This window comes from Protopterus annectens, chromosome 11.part0 (assembly GCF_019279795.1).
Source record: "Protopterus annectens isolate FY-2018-M chromosome 11.part0, PAN1.0, whole genome shotgun sequence".
Lineage (NCBI taxonomy): Eukaryota > Metazoa > Chordata > Ceratodontiformes > Protopteridae > Protopterus > Protopterus annectens.
Window position 1 is genome coordinate 364,490,157 of NC_056745.1, and position 12,500 is coordinate 364,502,656.

Genomic DNA, 12,500 nt, shown 5'->3' on the forward strand with positions numbered 1-12,500 from the left:
GATTCGTGTAGAAGTCTTAGACTAGAGGGTTTCTCTGTGCCTTAAAGTCTTAGTCTTTTATCTCTGAAATTATTTCTGCTGCATAGCTGCATACTTGAGCTGTTTGGTTAGCTTTTACATACCTGCATCAACATTTTTCCAAGCTGAGATAAGTATAAATTTGCAGTTTTATAAGAAAGTACTGCATCTGATTTTTTTCTGTTGTATTGTTTCATTGAATATTGTGTTAAAATAGTACTGCATTTATCTGCTTATTTGATTGTTCACTTAAAATTGTGAGCTGTCTCTCTGTCTGCAGTTAGTGAGTTTATTCTTCTCACTTCATTGATATTTGGTGTGGAAGTCTTAGCCTAGATGTTTTATCTCTGCTTTAAAGTCTTAGTCTCTTATCTATGAAATAATTTCTGCTGCATAGCTTTTACATGCCTACATCAACTTTACTACAATCTGAGATAAGTACACACTTGCAGTGTTATAAGATAGTACTGCATTTTATTTTTTCTGTTTTATTGTTTCATTGACTATTGTGTTAAAATAGTACTGCATTTATCTGCTTAATTATTTGTTCACTGAAAGTTGTGAGTTCTCTCTCTGTCTGCAGTTATTGGGTTTATTCATTTCACTTAATTGACATTCGGTGTAGATGTCTTAGCCTAGAGGGTTTCTCTGTGCCGTAGAGTCTTAGTCCCTTATCTATGAAATTATTTCTGCTGCATAGCTGAATACTTGAGCTGTTTGGTTAGCTTTTACATACCTACATCAGCTGTATTACAAGCTGAGATATGTACAAACGTGCAATGTTATAAGATAGCACTGCATTTTATTTTTTCTGTTTTATTGTTTCATTGAATATTGTGTTAAAAATAGTATTGCATTCATCTGCTTATTTATTTCTTCACTGGAATTGTGAGCTCTCTCTCTGTCTGCACTTAGTGGGTTTATTCTTTTCACTTCATTGATATTCAGTGTAGAAGTCTTAGCCTAGAGGGTTTCTCTGAGCCTTAAAGTCTTAGTCCCTTATCTCTGAAATTATTTCTGCTGCTTAGCTGCATACTTGACCTGTTTGGTTAGCTTTTACATTCCTACATCAACTTTATTACAAGCTGAGATAAGAACAAACTTGCAGTGTTATAAGAAAGTACTGAATTTTATTTTTTCTGTTTTAGTGTTTCATTGAATATTGTGTTAAAATAGTACTGCATTTATCTGCTTATTTATTTGTTCACTGAAAATTGTGAGCTATCCCTCTCTCTGCAGTTAGTGGGTTTATTCTTCTCACTTCATTGATATTCAGTGTAGAAGTTTTAGCCTAGAGGATTTCTCTGTGCCTTAAAGTCTTAGTCCTGTGTCTCTTAATTTTTTCTGCTGCACAGCTGCATACTTTAGCTGTTTATTTAGATTTTACATACCTACATCAACACTATTACAAACTGAGGAAAGAATAAACTTGTAGCGTTATACAATATTACTGCATTTTATGTTTTCTATTTTAGTGTTTCTTTGAATATAGTGTTAAAATAGTACTGCATTTATCTGCTAATTTATTTGTTTACTGAAAGTTGTTAAGCTGTCTCTCTCTCTCTCTGCGGTTAGTGGGTTTATTCTTCTCACTTAATTGAAATTTTGTGTAGACGTCTTAGCCTAGAGGGTTTCTCTGTGCCTTATTGTCTTAGTCCCTTATCTCTGAAGATATGTCTGCTGCATAGCTGCATACTTTAGCTTTTTGGATACCTTTTACATACCTACATCAACTTTATTACAAGCTGAGATGAGTAAGAACTTGCAGTGTTATAAGATAGTACTGCATTTCATTTTTTCTGTTTTAAGGTTTCAATGAATATTGTGTTAAAATAGTACTGCATTTATCTGCTTATTTATTAGTTCACTGGAAATGTTGAGCTCTTCCTCTGTCTGCAGTTAGTGGCTTTATTCTACTCACTTCATTTATATTTGGTGTAGAAGTCTTAGTCTAGAGGGTTTATCTGTGCCTCAAAGTCTTAGTCCCTTATCTCTGAAATTATTGCTGCTGCATAGCTGCGTACTTGAGCTATTTGGTTAGCTTTTACATACCTACATCAACTTTATTACAAGCTAAGTACAAACTTGCAGTGTTATAAGATAGTACTGCATTTATTTTTTTTCTGTTTTGTTGTTACATTGAATATTGTGTTTAAAATAGTATTGCATTTATCTGTTTATTTATTTGTTCACTGAAAATTGTGAGTTTTCTCTCTGTCTGCAGTTAGTGGGTTTATTCTTCTCACTTTATTGATATTTGGTTTTGATGTCTTAAGCTACAAGGTTTCTCTCTGCCATAAAGTCTTGGTCCCTTATCTCTGAAATTATTTCTGCTGCATAGCTGCAAACTTTAGCTATTTAGATAGCTTTTACATATCTACATCAATTTTATTACAAGCTGAGATAAGTACAAACTTGCAGTTTTATAAAATAGTACTGCATTTTATATTTTGTTTTATTGTTTCATTGAATATTGTGTTAAAATAGTACTTCATTTATCTGTTTATTTATTTGTTCACTGAAAATTGTGAACTCTCTCTCTCTGTCTGCAGTTAGTGGGTTTATACTTCTCACTTCACTGATATTCGGAGTAGAAGTCTTAGACTAGAGGGTTTATCTGTGCATTAAAGTCTTAGTCCCTTATCTCTGAAATTATTTCTGCTGCATAGCTGAATACATGAGCTGTTTGGCTAGATTTTACATACCTACATCAACTTTATTACAAGCTGAGATAAGTACAAACTTGCAGTGTTATAAGATAGTACTGCATTTAATTTTTTCTGTTTTATTATTCCACTGAATATTGTGTTTAAAATAGTACTGCATTTATCTGCTTATTTATTTGTTCACTGAAAATTGTGAGTTCTCTGCAGTTAGTGGGTTTATTCTTCTCACTTCATTGATATTCGGTATAGACGTCTTAGCCCAGAGGGTTTCTCTGAGCCATAAAGTCTTAATCCCTTATCTCTGAAATTATTTCTGCTGCATAGCTGCATACTTTAGCTGTCTGGATAGATTTTACATTCCTACATCAACTTTATTACAAATGGAGATAAGTACAAACTTGCAGTGTTATAAGATTGCATTTCATTTTTTCTGTTTTATTATTTCATTGAATATCATGCTAAAAATAGTACTGCATTTACCTGCTTATTTATTTGTTCACTGAAAATTGTGAGCTCTCTCTCCATCTGCAGTTAGTGGGTTTATTTTTCTCACTTCATTGATATTCGGAGTAGAAGTCTTAGACTAGAAGGTTTATCTGTGCCTAAAAGTCTTACTCCCTTATCTCTGAAATTATTTCTGCTGCATAGCTGAATACTTGAGCTGTTTGGTTAGCTTTTACATACTTACATCAACTTTATTAAAAGTTAAGATAAGTACAATCTTGCAGTGTTATAAGATATTACTGCATTTTATTTTTTGTTTTATTGTTTCATTGAATATTGTGTTAAAATATTACTTCATTTATCTGCTTATTTTTTTGTTCACTGAAAATTGTGAGCTCTCTCTCTGCAGTTAGTGGGTTTATTCTTCTCACTTCATTGATATTCGGTGTAGAAGTCTTAGCCTACAGGATTTCTCTGTGCCTTAAAGTCTTAGTCTCTTATCTCTGAAATTATTTCTGCTGCGTAGCTGCATACTTTAGCTGTTTGGATAGCTTTTACATACCTACATCAACTTTATTAAAAAGCTGAGATAAGTAAGAACTTCCAATGTTATAAGATAGTACTGCATTTCATTTTTTCTGTTTTAAAGTTTCAATCAATATTTTGTTAAACTAGTACTGCATTTATCTGCTTATTTATTAGTTTACTGAAAATTGTGAGCTCTTTCGCTTTCTGCAGTTAGTGGGTTTATTCTTCTCACTTCATTGATATTCGGTATAGATGTCTTAGCCTAGAGAGTTTCTCTGTGCTATAAAGTCTTAGTCCCTTATCTCTGAAATGATTTCTACTGCATAGCTGCATAGTTTAGCTGTATGGATAGCTTTTACATACCTACATCAACTTTATTACAAGCTGAGATAAGTACAAACTTGCAGTGTTATAAGATAGTACTGCATTTATTTTTTTCTGTTTTATTGTTCCATTGAATATTGTGTTAAAAATAGCACTGCATTTATCAGTTTATTTATTTGTTCACTGAAAATTGTGAGCTCTCTATCTGCAGTTAAAGGATTTATTCTTCTCACTTCATTGATATTCAGTGTAAAAGTCTTAGCCTTCAGGGTTTATCTGTGCCTTAAAGTCTTAGTCCCTTATCTGTGAAATGATTTCTGATGCATAGCTGCATACATTAACTGTTTGGTTAGCTTTTACATACCTACATCAACTTTATTACAAGCTGAGATAAGTACAAACTTGCAGTTTTATAAGATAGTACTGAATGTTATTTTTTATGTTTTATTGTTTTATTGAATATTGTGTTAAAAATAGTACTGTATTAATATGCTTATTTACTTGTTCACTGAAAATTGTGAGCTCTCTCTCTGTCTGCAGGTAGTGGGTTTATTCTTCTCACTTCATTAATATTTGGTGTTGAAGGCTAAGCCTAAAGGTTTTCTCTGTGCATTGAAGTCTTAGTCCCTTATCTATGAAATTATGCCTGCAGCATAGCTGCATATTTGAACTGTTTGGTTAGCTTTTACATACATGCATCAACTGTATTACTAGCTGAGATAAGTACAAACTTGCAGTGTTATAAGATAGTACTGCATTTTATTTGTTCTTTTTTATTGTTTTATTGAATATTGTGTTTAAAATAACACTTCATTTATCTGCTTATTTATTTGTTCAATGAAAATTGTGAACTCTCTCTTTGGCTGCAGTTAGTGGATTTTTTCTTCTCACTTCGTTGTTATTCGGTGTAGAAGTCTTAGCCTAGAGGGTTTATCTGTGTCTTAAAGTCTTAGTCCCGTATCTCTGAATTTTTTTCTGCTGCATAGCTGCATACTATAGCTGTTTAGTTTTATACCTACATCAACACTATTACAAGCTGAGATAAGAAAAACGTGCAGTGTTATAAGATAGTACTTAATTTCATTTTTTTCTGTTTTATTGTTTCATTGAATATTGTGTTAAAATAGTACTGCATTTATCTGCTTATTTATTTGTTCACTGAAAATTGTGAGCTCTCTCTCTCTGCAGTTAGTGGGTTTATTCTTCTCACTTCATTGATATTCGGTGTAGAAGTTTTAGCCTAGAGGGTTTCTCTGTGCCTTAAAGTCTTAGTCTTTTATCTCTGAAATTATTTCTGCTGCATAGCTGCATACTTGAGCTGTTTGGTTAGCTTTTACATACCTGCATCAACATTTTTCCAAGCTGAGATAAGTATAAATTTGCAGTTTTATAAGAAAGTACTGCATCTGATTTTTTTCTGTTGTATTGTTTCATTGAATATTGTGTTAAAAATAGTACTGCATTTATCTGCTTATTTGATTGTTCACTTAAAATTGTGAGCTCTCTCTGTCTGCAGTTAGTGAGTTTATTCTTCTCACTTCATTGATATTTGGTGTGGAAGTCTTAGCCTAGATGTTTTATCTCTGCTTTAAAGTCTTAGTCTCTTATCTATGAAATAATTTCTGCTGCATAGCTTTTACATGCCTACATCAACTTTACTACAATCTGAGATAAGTACACACTTGCAGTGTTATAAGATAGTACTGCATTTTATTTTTTCTGTTTTATTGTTTCATTGACTATTGTGTTAAAATAGTACTGCATTTATCTGCTTAATTATTTGTTCACTGAAAGTTGTGAGTTCTCTCTCTGTCTGCAGTTATTGGGTTTATTCATTTCACTTAATTGACATTCGGTGTAGATGTCTTAGCCTAGAGGGTTTCTCTGTGCCGTAGAGTCTTAGTCCCTTATCTATGAAATTATTTCTGCTGCATAGCTGAATACTTGAGCTGTTTGGTTAGCTTTTACATACCTACATCAGCTGTATTACAAGCTGAGATATGTACAAACGTGCAATGTTATAAGATAGCACTGCATTTTATTTTTTCTGTTTTATTGTTTCATTGAATATTGTGTTAAAAATAGTATTGCATTCATCTGCTTATTTATTTCTTCACTGGAATTGTGAGCTCTCTCTCTGTCTGCACTTAGTGGGTTTATTCTTTTCACTTCATTGATATTCAGTGTAGAAGTCTTAGCCTAGAGGGTTTCTCTGAGCCTTAAAGTCTTAGTCCCTTATCTCTGAAATTATTTCTGCTGCTTAGCTGCATACTTGACCTGTTTGGTTAGCTTTTACATACCTACATCAACTTTATTACAAGCTGAGATAACTACAAACCTGCAGTGTTATAAGATAGTACTGCATTTTATTTTTTCTGTTTTATTGTTTCATTGAATATTGTGTTAAAAATAGTACTGCATTCATCTGCTTATTTTTTTGTTCACCTAAAATTGTGTTACTACCCACCCTCCCTGTTCTTGTGGTATTAATCTTGGTGGCTTTGGAATTGGCCGCCTCTCCTGTAAATTTGTGTTTGAATACTTCTCCTGGGCCCATTACATTTGCTCACTCAACCAAGTACAGTGAGATCATATTTTGATTTCAGAAACTCCTACCATTCCCATCTGTTCAGCTCTATCCCAGCTCTATTTTAGTCTAGTCTCATTAGCTCGTCCTGACTAATACAGAGAGAACATTTGAGTAGGCATCCTCACTTAGGCCCTGAGCTTTTCTGATTGAAGACTGCTGGAACCGGTCTCAGTTCTTAGGTTTTTACTGGTTAATTGGGTAATTATTTTAAATCAGTTCACTTGTTTTCTATTGTTATATAAAAAAAATAACATTTGCACTTTATCTGCTTTTACTGTAATTTGTGTGTCTTTCTACTTTATTACCTTATTTTGCTTTTGCCTCTTCCTAAAACTACTCAGTTGTGTTTATTCTGTTGCATTTATTACTGCTTTTTAGTAGCCTGATTAAATTGTAACTGTTATTCTAAGCCTTTGGCTGAAGCACTTGGGCTTCAGACTAGTTGTTTTACATTAAGAAAGTTTATGGTCTGCACTGTTGTGGCAGGACAAGTAGCTTACATCCTTCCAAGTTGGGAATTGCTGATTGAAGGCTCAGTGTCTGTTATTCTAAAAGTGTATTAGTTCTGGATTAAGCACTTGGGCTCCAGGCCAGTTATTTTACATTAAGAATATTTGTGGTCTGCACTCTTGTGGGAGGAGAGGCTAGATTCTGTCCTTCTGAGCTGGCAATGTCTGGTTAAAGGCTTACTGTGCCTGCTTATTTGAACTGTTTTTCTGATATTGGTGCAACTTGTCTGCTGTAGCACAGACTAGATTCAGGCCTGCTGAATCTAGCTTTGTTTGTATAATTTGAGCACTAATCCAGGCTATCTTTTTTGGAGAAGGTTGTCCTGCACCCTACTGGCAGGAGTGAGCAGTTAGAATTTGTCTGATTGAAGACTGCTGGAACAGGGCTCAGTTTTGAGTTTTTTTACTGGTTAATTGGGTAATTTGTTTAAATCAGTTTGCTCGTTTTCTATTGTTTTTAAAAAATTGCACTTTATTCATCTGCTTTTACTATAATTGTGTTTCTTCCCACTTTATTACCTTATTTTGCGTGTGCTTCTTCTTAAAAGTACTCAGTTTTATTATTCTGCTGCAGTTATTACTGCTTGGTAGTAGCCTGATTAAATTGTAACTGTTATTCTAAGCCTTTTGGTTTAAGCACTTGGGCTTCAGATCATTAGTTTTACATTAAGAAGGTTTGTGGACTGCATTATTGTGGCAGGACAGGTAGCTTGCATCCTTGTAAGTTAGGAATTGCTGATTGAAGGCTCAGTGGCTGTTATTCTAAAAGTGCATTAGTTCTGGTTTAAGCACTTGGGCTTCAGGCAAGTTATTTTACATTAAGAAGGTTTGTGGTTTGCACTCTTGTGGGAGGAGAGGCTAGATTCTGCCCTTCTGAGCTGGGAATTTCTGGTTAAAGGTGTATTGTGTCTGCTTATTTGAACTGTTTCTTTCTGAAATGTGTGTGCATTGTTTGCTGTACCCAGAAGTTAACAGTTTATTGGCCATTTTGGGCTAATTTCTATCTCTTTCATTTCCCTGCTATAAAAACCACATTTGCACTTTTTTATGCTTGTATTCAGCTCAGCAAGTCCCTGCCAGGTGTCCTATAGAGTTCTACAGCAACAGAGATACAAAAGAGAGACTTTGGAGTGATTAAGTATCATTTTTCTGCATTTTCTTGCTGTCTTTAACTAATTCTGCCTAAAATGCTGATTTTTTAGCATTTGTTTGATTTGAAAAGCTTGTTTCTGCTACATATTGTACTTATTTGTTGCCTGCACTTGAACTAAGTCATTTTTGTTTAAATAATCTGTTTAACTGTTGTAGGCTACACACTAAACTGTGTTAGCAATTTCTGTGCATTTAAAGTGTTTTTTTTTTATTGTATCTGCTTTATTTCCTGAAAAAAATATATATACTTGTTTCTTGCCTTTCTGAACTAGTATAGTCCAGTTTTCAGGTTATTGCTGAATTCAGGGCTGTGTTACAAGTTTCTGTGCTGCCCATACCTTACTTGGATAGGAGGAAGTTTCCCTGTTCACCTGTGAGAGAGGGGAGCTTTGAGCAGCCTATCTGTCCCTGGAGGAGTGGTTTCAGCTCAGATGTTTATAGTTTATTGGCCATTTTGGGCTAATTTCTATCTCTTTCATTTCCCTGCTATAAAAACCACATTTGCACTTTTTTGCACTTGTATTCAGCTAAGCAAGTGCCTGTCAGGTGTCCTGCAGAGTTCTACAGCAGTGGAGAGACAAAAGGGAGACCTTGGAGTGATTAAGTAGATATCATTTTTCTGTATTTTCTTGCTGTCTTTTGCATATGCTTTATTTTCTGAAAAAAACAAAAAATATATACTTGTTTCCCACCTTTCTGAAGTAGTATAGTCCAGTTTTGAGGTTATTGCTGAATTCAGGGCTGTGTTACAAGTTGTTGTGTTTGCCCATACCTTACTTGGATAGAAGGAAGTTTCTCTGTTCACTGTGAGAGAGGGAGCTTTGAGCAGCCTATCTGTCCCTGGAGGAGTGGTTTCAGCCCAGAAATTAGTAGTTTATTGGCCATTTTGGGCTAATTTCTATCTCTTTCATTTTCCTGCTATAAAACCCACATTTGCAAGGTTTTTGTGCTAGTATACAGTTCAGCAAGCTCCTGCCTGGTGCCCTGCAGAGTTCTACAGCAGCAGAGAGACAGAAGAGAGACTTTGGAGTGATTATCATTTTTCTGTATTTTCTTGCTGTCTTTAACTAATTCCACCTAAAACGCCAAATTTTGAACGTTTCTTTGATTTAAAAAGCTTGTTTCTGCTACATATTGTACTTATCTGCTGCCTGCACTTGAACTAAGTCATTTTTGTGTTTAAATAATCTATTTAACTGTTGTAGGCTACACACTAAAGTGCAATAGTCATGTCTGTGCATTTAAAGTGTTTTTTTTTTATTGTATCTGCTTTATTTTCTGAAAAAGAGTATATATATTTGTTTGCCACCTTTCTGAAGTAGTATAGTCCAGTTTTCAGGTTATTGCTGAATTCAGGGCTGTGTTACAAGTTTCTGTGTTGCCCATACCTTGCTTGGATCGAAGGAAGTTTCTCTGTTCACCTGTGAGAGAGGGGAGCTTTGAGCAGCCTATCTGTCCCTGGAGGAGTGGTTTCAGTCCAAAAGTTAGTAGTTTATTGGCCATTTTGGGCTAATTTCTCTTTCATTTCCCTGCTATAAAAAATGCATTTGTGCAGTTTTGTGTGCTGGGCAGTGCTGGTTAGCTATGGTTAAACTATTCCTGGCTCCATGAAGTCTACTCTTCAATTTTTCTCATGGAACTTGACAAACTTTCAACTTAAGCACTCAAACCATTCATTTTACAGCCCAGCACTTGCTCAAAACCCATAGCAAGTACTAATTAACCCTAGCACTATACCCCCCTATACTGTCCAGAAGGACAAGCCTTTCTACTTGTTCCTACCAGCCAATCAGTAAAACAGCTCACTTCACCTATTCAGGCATGTCCAAAGGACAGTTTCAGGTGTACTCCCCAGTCCAACTGGTGAATCTGGGCATTTTGAGGCAATGTTACAACTGCCTCATATACACAGACAACCCTTTCCTCCTACCACCAAACACTAATATATGCGAGAGATGCAATTATACGGCCAAACTGGAGCCAAAGCTCTCTCAACCCAAGACTGGAACTGACAGTCAAGAGGAGAAGGAAAATACTTGCAACACACCACCAGCCTCACATAGACCTACTAAACCAACACCGGCAAATAACACACATAAATACACAAAAACATACTCAGAGGCTTGAAATAAAAATCTACAATAGCAACAGAGACCTCCAAAGCAGACACCTAAGCAACCTCCACACCCCATCACAAACCATGAAATACATACTTCACATAATCAGTGTGCCATGCAATCACAGCCCTTAAGGCAAAATAACACACCCAACACACTAGTAATAGGCGACTCTATAGTCAGGCACACTGATGTCTCACTAACTAGGCTGGACAAGGAGAAGGTTACAGTTAGCTGCCTGTCAGGCGCCAGGATCCACCACACTGCACAAGCACCCAGGTTGCTCCAGAACAAGTACAAATATGACTCTGTCATTGTCCATGTTGGTGTGAATGACCTGAGATGTACCTCCCTGGACTATATGAAAAGAGACATGGAAGAGCTCTCAGATCATGTAGCCCAGGCTGGTATGACCCTGAACCTGAGTAGCATCCTACCCTCACCAAGAATGATGCTAGAGTATAAAGAAAAAAATGATCAATTTCAACAACTGGCTAAGTTTCTGGTGCCATTCAAAGGGGATCCAGTATCTGTCCACATGGGATGACATGCTCGACAAGCCACATTGCTTCACAAGAGATGGCTTGCACCTGTCACCCTTAGGCTTTCTAATACTGGCCAAGGCTTTTGCCGCCCTCATAGTGTCTTTTATAGGCAAGGCTCAAATGACAAACCCACCATCGTAAATAACACAAGTAACCAAAAACTGAGGTTAATGCTACTCAACGCCAGAAGTCTAAACCTCAAAATGCATGCACTTGAGGCACTCCTCAGTATGGAGAACATCAATATCTGTGCAGTAACAGAAACCTGGTTTAAGGCTCCAGAGAGCACCCCAGCACTACCAGGCTATAACTCATACCATATATTTTGGCCACAGAACCCGGACCGAAAAACAAAAGGTGGGGGTGTATCCATATTCATCAAGGATACACACACCTCCAGGTTAATGTCGCAGCACAATGCCTCAGAGATCATCCATGTGCAACTAACAATGGGCAAAACTGCAATTCAAATTGTAGCTTGCTGCAGATCACCCACCATGACCCAGGATCCCCATTCTGCATTTCTGGAGACACTGGAAAATATGAAGATCCTACCAAATGCCCTAATATTGGGTGTTTTCAATTACCCAAACATTAATTGGGACAACTACTCAAGTACTAAGCCCCTTGCCCAACACTGCCTAGAATTTATAAACTCAAACACCCTGGATCAACTGGTCAACACCCCCACCAGAGGTGACAACATATTGGACCTGGTCATCACCAACATGGGCGACTGGTGTTCCACACTGGAGATCAACCCCTTGCTGGTTAGATCAGACCATAGACTAATCACTCTGGATATCCACATTCTGCCCCCACCCTCAATCAAGGAACCCACTGTGAAAAACTTTTCAAAAGCAAACTTCACATTACTTAAGACTGAGGTGGAAAGGTTCACAGCCCCCATGCTAAAGGACAACGCTGTTCAAGCTGCTGAATCCCTTACAAAGGCACTCTATGAGCACCTGCAAGAATGCATGGATCGTGCTATCCCAAGCTAAACCAAGACTCACTCCTCCAAGAAAAGGAAACGAGTCTGGTGGACCCCTGCCATAAACAAGCTATACAATAGATGGAGGAAACTAGTACAGAAAAGAGTAAAATACCAACAAGGAAAGGACCTCCTTTCCCTCATCTAAAACCTTGGTAACTGTCTCAAAGAAGTCCACCAGGTTTAGGATGCATGATCTGCCCTTAACAAAGCCAAACTGGGTAGGGTCCAATGTTTCTCTCTATTCAATACCATCCCCCTACCTTCATTGACACTCATGTCTGACTGTCATTGGTCTTCTCTCACACAATCCATCCACATCTTTGCTGGACACCCTCATTTCCTCTTGCCTTCTTCCTGTCTTCACAGATTGTTTTCTGCTTTTTTGCACATGTGCTATTCTCTTTGACCTTTTCTGCAATTGGAGCCACTTAGGCTTCTGTTCTTGTATCCTCATTTCTTCGTCTGTCCCACTGTGTGCATCCTGCTACTCATCTCAGACACTTCATCTCCATAACCTCTAGCTTCCTCAACTGCTCTGCCTTTACTGCCAAGCTTTCTGTACCATACAGTAGCATGGGTTGCACCACAGTTTTGTATGCCTTGCTTTTCA